The sequence below is a fragment of the Ptychodera flava genome (genome assembly GCF_041260155.1).
Source record: "Ptychodera flava strain L36383 chromosome 3 unlocalized genomic scaffold, AS_Pfla_20210202 Scaffold_25__1_contigs__length_14229661_pilon, whole genome shotgun sequence".
In the NCBI taxonomy this organism is placed as follows: Eukaryota; Metazoa; Hemichordata; class Enteropneusta; family Ptychoderidae; genus Ptychodera; species Ptychodera flava.
In genome coordinates this window covers 10,840,440-10,858,785 of record NW_027248279.1, presented here as the reverse complement: position 1 = coordinate 10,858,785, position 18,346 = coordinate 10,840,440, and the positions used below count along the sequence as shown (strand labels likewise).

Sequence of the window (18,346 nt, the reverse complement as noted above, 5' to 3'; positions counted from 1 at the left end):
TCGTGTGTTTATTCCCACTAACTTTATTACTGTTGTCTTGACATTTGTCTTTTGGCATCATTATTTGGTACTAATTGAATTCGCGCAACAGTGGAGATGGGCAATCTACATGATACTGACGTCGAGGTGTGTGAAATTCGACCTTTAACAACATTGAGAGTTTGGGATAGTGATTCCATGAATACTTTTTCCTCAAACATAATCGCTGTCCTGGGAAAACTTTGTTTGTTGCTTAAACTAGGTTTACTGAATCATCTTTTCATTTTATTAGGCATCTTAGGCATTACAATCGTGTGTCATGTAAAAGTTCATGTGTGCTTATGTAATTTTGTGAGTTTACCAATAGAAATCCACCACATTTAAAAACGGTCGACCTGTTGAGATTTTTGACTATGACTCACTTATTTGGCAAAATCGTCATTTGAGGTACCGAGAAATAACTGGGCTGTATGTGCAGCCGACAGTAAGCCATAAATTTGTTACATGTTATGCTCAATAGTGTTCTATGGCGCCTTTTGTACAATAAAATATTCAACAAGTAAAGAATAAAAAACATACATTAAGAACACAATAAGAAGAGCGTTTGAAACAAGATAAAAGCAATGATCTCATCATATTTTCACGATTTCAGAAGCTTACCAGTGTAGTTGATAACTTTGTTGAAATAGAAATGTTTTTCATATTGATTTTTAAAGTAGAAATTCTGTTAAACACGTGAATTCAACTGGGAGCAAGTTCCATGAATTTTGACAACAAACTGCACGGGTGGTACTACAAGATTTAAACTGACTTTTATCCGCAGATTAAGCATATAAACCCTAACAATTTACACCGTGTCGCAAATATAATGTGGTGCCATATCATTTCTTGTATCTACTGTACTAGACATTCACAACAATGTCAATTTTAAGGTAGAACGCGCCTTGGGGACAAATATTCGGACTTTCAAACTTTTTCAATTCTTTCCTGGTCTACCATTTGTGGTTTTTTTTTAATTTAATCTCTTAGTGTAAGAAAACTTTTGACCGGCTGAGTATTCCAAAAATCGAAAATTTTATTTTTTCTCCATAAATTTAATACAGGGATGGCGGCAATATTTGGATTTTAAATATAATAAGAGGTTATAAATGGCAAGCAAGGGTATTTGGTTGTGGATATAAGACCTCTGGGGTGAAAATTAGCATATTTGGCGGAATAATCACCGAGCGAAGCGATTGAGATAAGTTGATACAAGTGCAATTCTTAATTGCAGTAACAACTGGTGATATTAACTCCGTGGCGAATACTGGCGTTCGGTACGTTATTTCAGAAGGAAAGGCAACTTACTTTGTTTCCCGACTTAATATTCTTCAAGACATAAGAAAGATCAGTGAAGTTCGGTCTTTCATCCGGAGACGCCGACCAACAAAGTATCATGAGCTGTGACTGTGAAAGAATAAATAAAAGCGTCGTAAGTGAAATTCTCCATGCCTCAATGCTAGGGTTCGTGTATGGTGCCTTAATGTATTGGGGAAAACTGTTCGTAGACTTAGTTTTGAAATTCTTGGTTTGACGACAAATTTCTGTCTATTTCATGCTATCTGTTTGACAATAAAAATAAGTTCCGTGTAGAATTTTATGTGGGAGGACACAGTCAAGGGTTGTGTCATTTGTCAAGCCATTTTACAATTTTAACAAAAATTATGTTTGGCAAAGTCTTCTTACTTTAAACATTACTTGGCTAAGAGTTTGCACGTTTGACTATGGTTTGAATCGTAACTTAAGCTCGGACATCTAATTTAGGCTGAAGCTCAAACATGAGTCACTTATTTGAACATTATCACTGTACCCCCTTTCTGTTTGTCATCTAACATGCAGGCTTGTCGTATTGTCGTTATCCCCGGTGATAGTTTCACTACAACGAGTTCAAGGTGTGGTATGAAAAAATTGCCGGTTGTGACCAGAAATCAAATAATATAATTTATTGATAGTCTTGCTTAATTCGAATATTAATGATATGAACCATTCCAAATTCGTATATTGTATGCCATGTTTGTCGAAAACCCTAACAGTTGTAGTCGCATTAAAGACAGACTAACAAAGACTTCGGGCACTGTCTCGGATCTTCAGTGTCCCCCCAGACTGAATGAATTCCTTTATACCTTCCTCAGGACTTTCCCGTAGGGCTCACTTCCTAAAAGAAAGGATTTGGAAAGGTGTAAAAATATATCAATTGAATAATGTACAACATTTTGAAACCCTAAGTTAATAAAAAACTAAGTTGAAGTTTGTGGCCATCCCTGAGCCAGTATCACTATTAATATAATATTATATTGTTGTCTGTCTTCAGTACGTGGGAGTATATGTTGCAGTATTAGCAAATACACAAGAATGAAAAGTCTTACCTAAAATAAATATTTCCCAGAGAAGAACATCAAAAGACCACACGTCACGTCCTCTTGTGTAAGCGTTACCTGAAAGTACTTCTGGTGCCATCCATCGGATAGGTAAGTGTCCCTGTGTAGTGCGAGAGAGACTGGTGTTTTATTTATTGTATAGATCTATGTAGCTATGACGTCATTCTGCATGTTTTGACTTCCAGCAATCTTTGCTGATAAGCCCCATTTGATGGTACTGCATCTTCGTCACTATCATTAACAATCATTACTGAAAATTTAGCAACTTTCGACAAAATGACACTATCTCTAGTATCTGAATGACGACACCTTATTTGATGATATGACATTACCTTCATCATTTGTCTGTATCTTAGATCTGTAAGAACAGCACTTGACGAACCAAGACAAGAGAGTTTACACTTCCACTGACTGTCAACAACGATATTCTTTGCCATGATCTCTCTGTGAATGATCTGAAAACAGAGAATTAACGAAACACGTTAATGTTTAAATGCAAAGCTAATATTGCGATATTTGTTCTTTAATATGAGTGTTTTGAATAAAAAATACTCGTATGTACGTGGAGTAATTTCCAAAACGCGAAAGAATTATGTCACATGGTTTTACTTCCTAAAGCGAAACGGTTGTCTACTGCTGGAAATAATAATATAAAACACCTTGATATTTGAAAGATGGTACATTGCGTTGGCAACATCCATGGCAAAGTTAAAATGGTCCTGACGTCTACTCTTACGATGAAGGTTGGGTTTGGTTTCATGTCGTGGAGAGAACAGACAGCAAAGTCCCCTTCGATGCGTACTCGTTATCAGGTAAATTGGTTCTGTAAAAAATACATTTATAGAAAATACAGTGTCACATATAAAGCTTCGAGGTATTTGTCTTTGAGCAATCTTGCAAAGAGGATGATGGGAGATTATTGAAACAATAGTAGATCATTTTGTGCCCCTTCCATATTTATTTATTTAACTATCTATTCATTTAACTATCTATTTATTTACATATTACATGTTTGATTTGATAATTTCATTGTTTAACGTCACAGAAAAGCCACTAGACTTTGACCCCTATGGATAATTAGTCATAAATGGAATGATTGCATTGTAATTTTCATATACCTTGATCTGTACAACAGCCGAGCATATGGACCACTCCTATATGTTTTGGCAACACTTTCATCTCTTGAATTTCCTGTTTAAAGTCGTCAGTATCGCCTGGAGATTGATTAAATACCATATATATATATATATATATATATATATATATATATTATATATATATATATATATATATATATATATATATATATATATATATATATATATATATATTATAATATATTGTAGCCCAAACATGGGACTATGTGCCCGAGGGTAGGTGACCATTTGCCCGACGTAAGGAGGGCAAATGATCTCCAGCCCCGAGGGTACATAGTCCCTTGTTTGGGCTATGATGTTTTTATTACATGCCTCTCTTATTCAGTTTGCACCAAAATATTTACGTTTATTGGCACATTATAGTCAAATGCTTTATTTTCATTTTAGACGAAAAACGGTTAAAAATAGAACGATTTTCATCATCGAATGGCGCATTGATATATTTAAACTACTGTTATGCGGTTTATCAATAGTTTCATGCGAAATTTTCCAAAACCGGATTTTCTGTGCAAAACATGAAATTTCAAGACTTTACATGCAAAAGTTTTCAAGTTGAAAATAGTTCCGGTTCACTTTCAGTCCAGTGATGACTATGCGGCCCGCGACGTCATCGACGAGTTACCATTTAATCCTATGGAGCGCGCGACGTTCGATATACGAGACATGTAATATACAACTCCTTATGCAAGACTTATTGTGTTAAGTGAGTTATATATATATATATATATATATATATATATATATATATATATTGTCACGGTTCCGCCCTTACATGGATACACAACACTCCAGCAATGGCATTGAAACAGCCAACTTTTATTATGCTGAAATATACAGAAACACAGTTTTACATGTTGCCGTTCTGGCTACAGGCTTGAACTGAAACTACACAACACACAAAACACTTTCATTAGAAAATACACTGTTTGCTGAAAACAATACACGTATATAATCCCGACAGAAAGAACTATTTGACAAAGACTAATTACACGCTTTCACATCAAACATTAAACAGAAACTAACTGAATTATTCCATTTCTGAGTTGCAAAAAAGTACATTAAAATTGTGAAAATATAACTGGCTGTGAAGAATATAACTACTAACCTGAAATATACAGAAACACAGTGTTACATGTTGCCGTTCTGGCTACAGGCTTGAACTGAAGCACGTTTCCTCGCACTTTTGCTTTTAACGGACTGAAACGTGGCAAAAGGTGCGAGTACTGCTATGTCTGTATTACTATTGGTGGATAAAAATGCAAATGAGACATACAGATGTACACAAAACGTGCAAGTACTGCGACGTGTGTGTTTCTATTGGTGGATTAAGATACAATTGCGATATGTACAAACTAATGATTGGGTAAATGAAAGTCAGTCAGGTGAAAACGTGACAAACACTCAGCGCACATTGAACAAAAATAAAACTACCAATCACAATAAGACAAATATCCTGGTATCCGATCAAATTAAAGTATATTGCGCACTCGTAAAACCACACACTGCGACATTCGCCCCATTAGGGAAATGGCGTCCTCGACATCAACTATGTACTATCACATGAAATCAAGGGTACATCCTTAAGGGTCAAATGTATGAAATTTCGAGTATCCAATTGGCCTGGACAATATCTATCAGGTGGTTTTCTCTGCCTGGTTGAGCGCCGTAGAACTGGTGAAGCACTGTCCCATTCTATCAGAGAGATATTCATGTCACTTTGACTGTTAGTAGACTCCGAGGAATGATCATTACCATCAATTGTAGGAACAGAATGCAAGTCCGTGGAAAGTAAATTACCAGTGTCAGCAGTTACTGTGTCTAACGTGTAAAGGGGATCATTATTACCATCATTACTAGGGTCAGAATGCTGGTCTAAGGTAACCAAATCATGACTATTGTCAGAAACCTCATCTGAACTATTAGGTGGTGTGATGTCATATACAGAAACTGAATCATTGGCTAAACTATAATCTGATCTGGGTGGAATATCAGCGTCAGAGGGAGTTATGTAGGTGTTTGGATTAGATGGGATAAATTCAGGGCTACAAGGGTCTAGAGACTTGTTGAATGTAGGTGAAGTTACCTTTGATGTCACATGGATTAGGTGTGGAGTTTCATCATCTTCCTGGATTTCATCATTATTTCTGGACGTGCTAGGTTTTCTCGATGGTGAAGTCAGTTTCTTCTTGACTGTATCTTTCACCTCGTCTACACCATGTAGTTCTGTTGGTAGAGGAAGCAACATATTTCGGTGCAATGTTCGCTTCCGCCCTTCCCTCCTTGCTTCTGAACTACATACACTGGAATATCTTTTGAGGGTTGAGCGAGGACTATGTATCGATCATCCTCCCATCTGTTGGCCAATTTGTAATTATTCTGTGGTGTAACTAGTGGTTAACATTTTCACAGGACTGAGTCTCCAGGTTGAATAGTTGCTTCTACTACTCTCCTATCGTATGTAGTCTTGTGCCTCACTCCACATGCTTCAGACTTTTCCATGGCAGTTTTGTATGCAAAGTCCAGTCGGTCAGCCAGCTGAGTTACATAGCCAGAAACTGTTCCCTTTTGTGTTTTCCTAGGGCACGTAAACAATTCCACATCTATAGGAAGTACTGGTTCTCATCCAAACATGAGGAAAAAGGGGGAATACCCAGTACTGTCATGTTTCGTTGCATTATAAGCGTGAACCATTTGTGGTACATATGTGGCCCATGTAGATTTCTTGTCTTCTGACAGGGTCCCAAGCATCTGAAGTAACGTCTGGTAAAGCGTTCACACATTCCATTTCCTTCAGGGTGAAATGGGGTAGTTCGTGTCTTCTTTATATCTGCTAATTTTCAGAGTTCTCGAATTGTTGCGGACTCAAAGTTTCTTCCTTGATCACTGTGTAAACTTTTCGGAAACCCATAGTGAAGAATCATGTGCTCAAATAAGGCTTTAGCTGTTGTTGAAGCTAACTGGTTTCTAGTTGTAACAGCCATGGCATATCTTGTAAAATGATCAGTCATTACCAATATATTGCTAAATCCTGTCAGCAGCTGGCATATGCAGATAATCAATACATACCATTTCCATAGGTTGTGATGTCTGGATTGTAACCAAAGGAGCTCTAGGAACAATAGATGTTTTACGACGAATACAAGGCAAACACCCTTCCACCTTTCGTGCGACATCATTGATCATTCCAGGCCAATAAAACCTGCGCCTGAAAAGATCCACAGTTCTGTCTGTGCCTAAATGTCCAAGATTATCGTGCAGTCCTACCAACGCCTCTTTCCTGTACATCTCCAGTAACAGTAGTTGTAAATGTTCCTGGCCATGAAGTATACATTTTCTGTAGAGGACACCATCCTTAAGAACAAGACGCTTCCACTGCCATAACAGCTGTTTTACTTCTTTACGTTGGTTTTGTATTTTTGGTCTCTGTCCAGTGGTAAACTGATGTATGATTGGGCCAATTACTGGATCTTCCATTTGCTTTGTTTGCCAGTTGATAAGGTTATGAGATGCGACTCCAGTTAGTCCACCATGGTCCACTGTCATACTAAGTGACTCTACGCATGATGCATCTCTTGCGTGGTTTGCTGCCAGACAGACTTCATGGACTATGTCACTTTCCACAGTAGTTTCATCTTCTGGTGACTCTTGTAATTTCCAGGGAATTCTTGACAATGCGTCTGCTTCAATGTTTCTCTTCCCACATCTATACACAATGGAGAAGTCGAACGTTGAAATGTCAGAAAGCCAACGGTGCCCTACCGCATCCAATTTGGCAGAAGTGAGGAGATATGTTAATGGGTTATTATCAGTATATACTGTGAACTTGTGTCCATACAGATAATCGCTGAATTTGTGTGTAACAGCCCATTTAAGTGCCAGGAATTCAAGTTTGTGTGCTGGGTAGTGACGTTCAGAGTTGTTTAACCCTCGGCTTGCATATGCAATGACTCTAAGAACACCTTTCTGGCGTTGATAAAACACTGCACCCAAACCCTGGAACTTGCATCAGTATGGAGCTCAAATGGTAAAGAATAATCTGCAAAAGCCAATATGGGTGTTGACATAAGTGTCTCCCTCAGACTATCAAATGCTTGTCGTGCATCATCTCCCCAGTTGATCTGTTGGAACTTCCCAGACTTGTTTCTTGCTTGCAGCCCACGTAGTAAATCATTAAGTGGTTTGGCTATGGTACTGAAATTCTTTATGTACCTACGGTAATATCCGGCAAAGCCTAAAAATTGTCTTACCTGTTTTACAGTAGTAGGAACTGGCCATTCTTTCAGGGTAGATGTTTTATCAGGTTCAGTTGCAATTCCTTCAGAAGAAACGATTTGTCCCAGATATTTCACTTTTCGATGGAGCAGGTCACACTTTGTTGCCTGAACAGGTCACACTTTGTTGCCTTTAACTTCAACCCATTTGCTGCCAATCATTGGAATATGCGCACCAGCCTTTTCAAATGATCGTCAAAGGTCTTGGAAAATACAATGATGTCATCTAAATATATACAACACTCATGAAATGACAATTCTCCAAAAAATTTTCCCATGAGACGTTGGAATGTTGCTGGTGTATTTGTCAGTCCCATTGCCATCCGATTGAACTTGTACTGGCCCAAATTACCTACGGTGAATGCAGTTTTTCTGTTGGTCATCCTCTTCCATTTCCACTTGGTAGTACCCAGAGCGAAGATCCAAGGAAGAAAACCATTCTGCACCACTGAGGTTGTCCCAAGTATCATTACTCTCGGTAGAGCATAGGCATCTCTAATGGTTTTAGAATTTAACTTCCTGTAATCAATGCAAACTCGTAATTTCCATCTGGTGTCTGGACACAGACCACGTTTGAAGACCAGGGGACTGTCAGACTCTCTAATTACGCCACTTTCCTGCATAACAATTAGGTACTGTTTTAATTCTTCATGCATCCCAGGTGGAATTCTTCAGTACTTGTCTTTGAAGGGCGTTTCATCAGTCAACTTTATCTTGTGTTTGACGATTGTTGTGTGCCCCAAGTCCATTTCATTTTCAGAGTAAACAGTTTTCCACATCCCGATGATTCTCATAGTTGGGTCCTTTTGGATTTCATTTATTTCGATTTCTTCATCCATTAAACCAAGGTCTTTAATAAGCCATTCTGGTGCTATGGGTCCCGTGGGATCATCAACAGCCAATCTAATGGGTTCTTCCTGATATGGATCTAAGGGTTTAGAAATGTGGATGCTTGGTTGACATTACATAAAATGGTCTTTTGTGGGATGGTGATGGCTTTCACTCCAAGATTTGTTATAGTTACTGGTACTCTGCATGCAGTTCCAACTGAACGCAACTGCATCACTGTAGGGGTGACAAGTAACCCACCTGGTAGAGGTATATGATCTTCTGGTTCAATGATGATTTGTTGTCCGAATATCCTTGGGTCTACTCTGCAGAATCCATGGATTACAGTCCTTTGATTGGCAGCTATGGTGATGTGGTATTCTTGACCTGTATAGATTTACCTTGAACTTGCTGCTGTTGTTGTATGGTCTGATACGTCAGTCTCCATGGGCCAGACAACTTCGATGTTGAACCATCCTGTTGTGGTGAAGACTCTGTAAGGAAATGCTTTAGTATATTTGTGCCAACAACCGCCGGTACCCTCAGGTTATATTCAATGTCATCTACAACTAACAAGAGAACATTTCTGAGACATGTCTTCCATAACAATCAGGCATTATGATTTCAGTTTCAATATATCCCAAGTATGGAACTTCCATCCCATTGGCGGCCTCAACTTTCACAAAATCAGTTAATGTCCGGATTGGTTTTTGAAGTTTCTCTTTATTAAAGGATTCTGATATTGTCGACACCATTGACCCGGTATCTATAAGAGCCAAGCAAGGAAATCCTCCCAATAGGATATCGGCTTCATTTGCATCACCAATCAATGAATCTAATGTAGTTGAGGGACTGGGAATCTTCTGGCCTAGTGCATGTCCCTCATTGACTGTTGTCCGTTTAAATGGCATTCAGCTTTCCTGTGTCCAACCTGCCCACACTTGTAGCAGTGCCTGCAAAATTAGATCTCTGCTGGGTATGCTGATTACTGTTGCGTTGATGAGGCTGGTTTTGATTTGCACTCTTTCTTTCAAGATCTTCCACCTTCTTTGTCAACTTCGCTAAACCTTGAGTAACTTCTGCCAACTTAGCCAGCATGTCTTTATCAGCAACTGTAGCCTGTTGAATGCGAGTAGTGGCTTCCTGGTTAGTTTCCAACATCCTTGCAGCCAGTAGCAAACCAGAGTAGCTTTCACCTGCGTCGTATTTATGTCTAATCGCATTTCGGATTTGGTCATTCTGTAATCCAGAAAAGAACTTTGTCCGTAGCATGGTTTCTAGTGTCTCTCTAGCCATGGTTTGTCTTGGCCGGAGTTCATCTAACAGTCCCTCGATACGGCAAGCCCACTCTGCAATCTTCTCACTTTTACTTTGATGTGCTGTGTAAAATTTTGCTAGAACTGCTTCAGGGGGCAAAACCTTTCCAAAAACCATGTCCATCTTGTCAATTAAACGGGAAACTGTAACATCTTCGCCCATTTGCAAGAGTACCTCAGCAGCAGCTGCTCTCAAAGATTTCCGTACTGCTTGCATTATAATGGCTTCCGGGAAAACATTATCCCTCAATAAACCTCTGACTTCATATCGCCACATTTCGTACGTTACGTCCCCTTTACCAGAAAACACTACTATTCTCGGAAATAATGGATGGCAGTAGTGGGTGGGCCAGATTGGGATGTAGAGTGTATAGCTCGAGATGGAGGCGCTTGTGCTTGTGTAGTGGCTGTACTGGGAGAAGGTGTAAATGGAAATTGAGGAGCAAATCTTCCACTTTTGGGGTTACAGCTGGGTTGTGGGGAAAGTTTCCATTTGTTTAGGGAGCAATGCCTGAGCAACAACCCGTTTGTCTGTCTCTGATAATGAGCTTAACATTGCTATAATGCTCTGCAAATTCGTGTGATCAGATTTTGGAGAAGCGGGCGGGGCATCATATTTTTGAGCTTCACTTGCACCAGGATCTTGCTTAATTTCCTGCATTAATTTCCCAAGTTCTAGGCCACAGGTCATGGGGACACGGCTAGCTTTTAATTTATGGTCATTAAAAGTACTCCTATGGATTACGGGCAAAGATGCAGTTGCTGACTGTACGTTGGCAAATAACACAAAAGCAGAATCATCCCCAGAAATATACACATTTTCAATGTCAATTAAATCCAACTGTTCGTCAAGAAATTTCAATAAATCTTGTTTGGCACACTTCGGTGGTAATTGTTGCACAAAAAGACAACGATCATGAATTGAACTGGTAGCCATGTTGATCAAGTTACACAATATAAGCTATACAGAACACAAAATAAATCGCATAAGATACGTAACGGCAAACAACTTACACACATGTACTCTACACTCAACTTATATTCTTACGATACACTGTGAATAAAACAAGTATGAGTGCAATGAAATAGTTTGGAAGTATTTCTAAAGTATAACGGAATAGATATTGGAGGATGTCGACAAAGCAGTTGTAAATCGTCTCGCTTTGAATACAGAAAAATTATATTGCGTCGATACTTTTGTTTGCCACACAAAATAACGACTTTGCAGGGTAATAATACTAAACGTATGAGTACAATGCAATTAAAACAACTGGAATTTTCATAAATATAGAAAACAAACTGGAAGCAAAACAACTTTCAAACTTCAACACTGATATCAATAATTTGAATAATTATAAACATCAACTGATACCAATAATTTATGCAAATTGATAATTCAAACCAATCAATTCATTACAGAACCAAATTTCACAAATTGTAAGGATGGATTGCAATGTTCAATTGAAATTTTACTAACCGAAGTAATGAAGAAATTTTTACTGTATGAAACTAAATCAATTCTATATCAGTTCTGTAAATTACAAATACAACTAAATCTGATTACTACACAGAAAATTAGCGTAATAATGTATACCAAATTAATAATCTATACCAACTTAATAACACAAATTAATTTATAGATACTCTAAACTAAATCTATAATTCAGAGAACACATAGGAAATCAACTTAAAGTAATTGAAAGCGATAATCTAATTCAAAATAGTCAAATCAAATTTACGGAATCTGAAGAAAAAAAAATCTAGTCTCCATTACATTTATACTAGAAATTGATTGCTTGGTTATTTCGGGAATATTCAAAGCACAAAAACTGAAAGAAACAGACTATACTAAACGAACATTCGTGTAGACACAAACATATAACACAATTACATTAAGTTCTAAGCGTGTAGCCTCGCACTATAATAACTTCTTAATTGCGGTATGTATTCAACATTAAGAAAATGGCGGTCAACCAAATAACTGAAGTTCGTTGGCAATTATATCACCGCGACTTGGTGTCCCGTTGTTCACAATGCACTAAAATCACGTTCAAATCAACCAGTTAGGGCTTTTTTTTAGTCTGAATTCTTCTTGACATGTCAATCCTGAGTCGACCAATGATGAACACGTACAGACACGAAACTTACGCTGGCCAGGCGACGGGTCAGGTCACTACTATCAGTTCACCCATACACACACTCTGCGCAGAGAATTTCCCGACTTGGATTGAAACAGCGTGCCTACCTGATAATTCACCAAAGTCCAGTTTGGCCTGGTTTCAGTTCAATTGGCACTATCGCAAATCCGCCACTCGAGGGTTCGCCGCTCCCAGTCCGGAAGTATCAGCTTTTCAGCTACGGCCGTGTCCTCTAACCATTTAGGGCGTGGCATCCACGGAAAACACCAGGTACACGGAATTGCCATCCTGCCGACTACGCCAAATGTCACGGTTCCGCCCTTACATGGATACACAGCACTCCAGCAATGGCATTGAAACAGCCAACTTTTATTATGCTGAAATATACAGAAACACAGTTTTACATGTTGCCGTTCTGGCTACAGGCTTGAACTGAAACTATACAAAACACAAAACACTTTCATTAGAAAATACACTGTTTGCTGAAGACAATACATGTATATAATCCCGAGAGAAAGAACTATTTTGACAAAGACTAATTACAATGCTTTCACATCAAACATCAAACAGAAACTAACTAAATTATTCCATTTCTGAGTAGCAAAAAGTACATTAAAATTGTGAAAATATAACTGGCTGTGAAGAATATAACTACTAACCTGAAATATACAGAAACACAGTTTTACATGTTGCCGTTCTGGCTACAGGCTTGAACTGAAGCACGTTTCCTCGCACTTTTGCTTTTAACGGACTGAAACGTGGCAAAAGGTGCGAGTACTGCTATGTCTGTATTTAACTATTAGTGGATAAAAATGCAAATGAGACAGACAGATGTACACAAAACGTGCAAGTACTGCAACGTGTATGTGTTTCTATTGGTGGATTAAGATACAATTGCGATATGTACAAACTAATGATTGGCTAAATGAAAGTCAGTCAGATGAAAACGTGACAAACATTCAGCGCACATTCAACAAAATAAAACTACCAGTCACAATAAGACAAATATCCTGGTATCCAATCAAATTTAAAGTATATTGCGCACTCATAAAACCACACACTGCGACATATATATATATGTATATACGAAAATGGTTTGCTTGTCAATACAGGCAAAGTATAGTGCTCAATGCATTTCTGCAGGGCGGTAATACTGAGAATCTAGGAACTTGTAGTTGTCACTCTACAGGCTGTTTCATGCGCTAAGCAATCATCAGGAGATGATTGCTTAGCGCATGAAACAGCCTGTAGAGTGACAACTACAAGTTCCTAGATTCTCAGTATATATATATATATATATATATATATATATATATATATATATATATATATATATATATATATATATATATATATATATATATATATATATATATATATAACACGTCGTATAGAATACAGCAAGCACAAGATATAAATCCGTAGGTTTGAATCTGCAATTATATACGAGCTTGAGATTATGTAGATTCGGTACAGACACAAAGTACTGCAATGGAACATGTGTAAATATAACTCAAGTCAAGTATTAACGTTCAATTACATCAATATCGTACCTATAGCAACCTTGATAATGACTTCACTTGTTCCATCTTTCCCTCCAATATACCATGCTTCTCCTTTCACAGTTTTACAGAATCGTCCCTCAGAAAGAGTTTCCCTCAGAAAGATGTTACCTCTTGGAAACTCCCAAACAACCTCTCCGGTTTTCAAGTAACGTTATCTTCTAAGTCTTCTTCTGCAAGACTTGCATATAAAGATGCAATGTTCATCGTTGGTTTCACAGGCATAGCATCGGCATTACTCTCGGGGTTCTCATTTTCACGATGTTCCCGGACGGCAGCAATCATGTCACCTTCGAGACGATGGTGTGGTTCATTAATACGGCGGCAAGGGTCATCAGGCACGTCAGCATTATAACATCACCAGATGAGACGGCGGACATGATATTGGCTGGCGTCATTTCAAGGTCCCCAGAGATATTCTGTTTGGCATGACTCCTTTATGGTAAATATATAACAAAATCACCTTAATACATTTAACTAGATCATGTCCCGTAAAAGGCCATATTGTCAAAACCGATATGAAACAACATACAAAACTTACCTTGTTTTCTCGCAGGTTGTACCTATGAAGTCACACAAAAAATGATGTAACTGTTATGATTTTATATCTTACCTTACATTTATTTATGTAATTCTTGTTAATTATTTTACAAAGTTTCAAATCATTACTTAGCATAATGATATACGAAATGCGTAATTGCGTATTGACTTCCTTGAATAAATGTGACTATATCCTCCTGTAAGGAGAAAATGATTAAATCTTGGATGCAGTTTGGTTTGCTGTGTTTGGGTCTCCGTATGTGCTTTCCCCTTCAATGTAAATTTGTAAGTGACCTAGTGTGGAATATTTAAAATGTTTCAACTGATTCATTATGGTTAAGAGAGACAATCAAAATATTTGACGGAGAGAACTCACCTTTCCCATTGCCTTTGTTACGACAAAAGCACCAGAAGAAAACAGAGATACTCCCGAGTAAGACAGCGACAAGAAGTCAAAACATGATGCCCAGAATGCCAGTAATATTTAAGCCAGGGATATCTACAAATGGAGACATGGTCAACAATGAAAAATAAGTCTTCGACTATCAATTTTAAATACTTAAGGGGTAGATGGGAAGTTACGTTATAATGCTAGAGGGATACGTAATTATGGCAAAGTGTTTAATGAACTTGCAGACCAACATGCAGTCATACTAATTAACACTCCATTGAAGCAAGGTGATTCCGAGTTAAACGTATCATTCTGTGCCTGTCTTATTCATTTTTGCCTTGCTTTAACAATGCTGTTTTATCAAATTATTTTGACTTCACAACCGTTTCAGCACGATTAAGAAGGTGACATCAATATTAATACTCACTTGTAGAGATAATTGTACCGTGTAAATATCGCTTCCAATATCGTTTACAACATAACAAATATAGGTGGCGATATCTGCCAGAACGACATCACTAATCATCAATGTGTTGGTAAAAACGCCATCTTCAGACTGTTGTGCAATGGTATATTTGCTCTTGTCGTTTTAATCTTGGCTCCAGTTGCATTGAACCAGTTGAAGTTTGGATTGGGTACGGCTTCAACTTTGCAAGTGAGTTCAGCAGTGGCTCCCACCTCTACTACAACCACGTTTTCATCCTTGTTCGTAATGCTAGGTGCATCAACTTGAGACATGCAAATTTCAAAGATGTACGAATATTGTACGTCGAATGTTTCAGAATAATTCTTGCATTTCTACAATGTTTAATTATTTCTCACGAGGAGAGAATTTGTGTGTGAACATCAGCAAGCAAATTAAATGTAACACGATTGGAACAAATTCGGGATAATTGGATTTTTATGTTTTTCAAATTTCTAAAAGGTGTCAGGTGCCCTATAGCTGAATGTTGCAATATTACAAATTATCCATAAAAAACTGTGTAACTTAAAACGAAAAGGAGACGAGGTTACATCAACAGATCAAAACGACATCACTTCACCATCCAATCATCCTAAATTAGTTCCAATTGTGCTAAATCACCTTGAAAGGCATATATATATATATATATATATATATATATATATATATATATATATATATATATATATATATATATATAATATATATATATATATATATATATATATATATATATATATATATATATATATATATTATATATATATATATATGACATTGCGTGATTCAGAATTTTTCGTTCCGGTCAAGTTCTCAAGGAATACGGCAAGAATGTCTGCATGCCTTCCTTAAACGTTTGAGCTTAATTGTTAATTGTGTTTACAAATAATAGATACATTAATCGTAGCTGAACTTCTCCCTCTTGAACCATCATGGAAGGTGTTTGTGGCTGTACAGGTGTAATTTCCAGCATGTTCCCGAGACGCTACTCCACGATCCAACATCATCGATGTCTCTGTAAGAAGTCATCTCACCAGCTTTGTTCACAAACTCCCACTTGTATGAATTTGGTTTGGGTTCACTTTCAACTGAGCAGTTCAATGCGATGTTCTTATCGCCTTCGCCGACGGGATCTGTGGGTCCATTGAGGGTTGCACTTGATATATCTGTCAGAGATATTCGCAAAACTGATTGGATATACTTGTTGCTGCTGTGCAATTAAATGATTCATATATTAACCAATTTTTTCACCAAACATATTTTCATTAAATGAATACTACCTACACAGCAGTACAATAAAATAAAATGATACAGTAAAACAACGACACAATTACATCGAACCAACGGTAAAAGGGGGCTATCTTTGGAAGGAAGTCTCTTGAAGGAGATATTTGGAGATCCATTGTACTTTGTTAGACTGGGATCACCTTTTTGCATCACTACCACATCATGTTCATAGCAACTGCATTTCTACCAAGAGCACACAATAATGCTCGAACTTGATGATCGCGTAAGTGCAGAAGATCATCGATATCTTTCAAAACCTGGATTCTACCTCGTATATCATTCATGCTAAGTAATGATTTGATTTTTTGTAAAGTAATTAATAAGAATTATATAAATGTAAGTCAAAATATAAAATCATAACAGTTGCATTAATTCTATTTTGTGATTTCATAGGTACAAGCTACGAGAAAACAAGGTGAGTGTTGTAATTTGTTTCATATCGGTGTTGACAATTACCTTTTATGGGACATGACCTAGTTAAATGTATTTAGGTAATTTTGTGATATATATTTTGATATTATCAGTTTATTATTTCTAGTTTTTCAAGCGTTCAGGCTGCAATACATTTTGACTTATTTAGACTGCTCTAAGCAAATATCGATATGATATTTACCTGTCTTTGATACGGAAAACATTCTCATACTAATTATTTTTTTATATATCAGCAGATTTTGACACAATCGGCTATAACTTGTTACGAAATGATCAACACCAAACTGATTCATCTTCATTTCGGTGCACTACAGTCGATAAGGTGAAGTACACTTAAACAAGCGTCCACTGTGAACCGCTCCAATCATGAATTCAAAACACCAGTTCGTTTGCTAAGTCATGTAATGCACATTGACTTAACCGTGCCTCCAAAAATAAAAACAAACACTTAGTAATTTTGGCTCGTTACAAATATTTGGTGATTCGTATTTAGCTCTAATAATCCAACTGCAGATATGAAAATAACAAAAGCCAGGAGCGGTCACAATTCCGACATAACCTGTTCCAGTACATCACAGTCATTTTACATATTTATATTTTTGCCTACATTGGCAATTGGGTTGAATATAGAACACTTCCTACCGAAAAATCCTGGTTAATCATGAATAAGATAATTTGTTACTTATACTATCCTGCAAAATTTTGCAAGAAAAATATGCAGAAAAAATCTTACACTGTACAACAACTTGAGAGATACCATTGCTTTCATCATTAGTTGCAACTTCTCCGTCATAAAATGTGTTGCTGGCCTCACATCTGTACTCGCCAGCATCATCTAAAGTGACGTCAGTCAGGGTCAGTGTTTCGGTTTCTGACACTGCGTCTGTTCCAGGCAGTTTGATCCACTTGACTGTAGAGGGCGCTGGATCTGCTTCAACATTACAAACCACATCTCTTGATTCACCTCCCTTGAGCGCAACAACGGCCGTGTTTTAACATCAGGTTTGTCTGGAAAGTGGAAAAGCAGCATGCTTTTACAGTTCAAATGTACAACGTTAAGTAGTATCTCTTCAAATAATGTCGTTTTCTGCATGCCTGTCTACATAATAGTACGTCGTAGTGGCTCTGCATTTTAGCAATTTTCTATAGGTAAGCGGACGAGTAGGAGGCGGTTTACGGAATTTAACGGTACAGTTTGCCAGTAAAAGTCCGAGGCCCGCAGGGCCGAGGAGTTTTCTGGCAAACTGTACCGTTGAATTCCGTAAACCGCCGACTACGAGTTCGCTGACCGTGTTATACCACGAATTTGCCGAGTTTTAGAGCCTTGTTTGCATGCCGAAAGTTTTTATTTGTAATTTTAGTGCAGTGCAAGTTGAAACTTTGGCAGGAAAACATTGACGCGTTTTGACACCTTGTTGAACGAAAGTATAAAAAAATAACCCATGATTGGATAAAACAAAGTTGACATGTGTTGCTATTGTAGTGCGATGACGTGGTTGCGCACCTGGTTTGATTTGAATTGTATGAATTATGTTTGATTGATTGGTTGGTCGAATGAAGTGAAA

At 37.6% G+C, this 18,346-nt stretch overlaps 3 protein-coding genes and 1 long non-coding RNA gene across 5 annotated transcripts in view; all 4 read right to left on the bottom strand.

Moving 5' to 3' along the window:
- LOC139125244 (centrosomal protein of 63 kDa-like) overlaps positions 1 to 18,346 on the bottom strand; it is a 513,301-nt gene that overhangs the window by 421,499 nt on the left and 73,456 nt on the right. The window lies entirely within an intron of this gene.
- The window catches only part of LOC139125256 (angiopoietin-1-like), a 220,411-nt gene that overhangs the window by 173,646 nt on the left and 28,419 nt on the right, over positions 1 to 18,346 (bottom strand). The window lies entirely within an intron of this gene.
- Positions 1 to 18,346, bottom strand: part of LOC139125246 (kin of IRRE-like protein 2) — an 84,383-nt gene that overhangs the window by 56,946 nt on the left and 9,091 nt on the right. The gene's annotated exons all lie outside the window — the stretch shown is intronic.
- LOC139125483 (uncharacterized) lies at positions 2,729 to 3,612 on the bottom strand. Its single transcript, XR_011550242.1, has 3 exons — positions 3,515 to 3,612; positions 3,056 to 3,219; positions 2,729 to 2,851 (listed from the first exon to the last, which is right to left on the bottom strand). It is a non-coding gene; the product is annotated as an uncharacterized lncRNA (long non-coding RNA).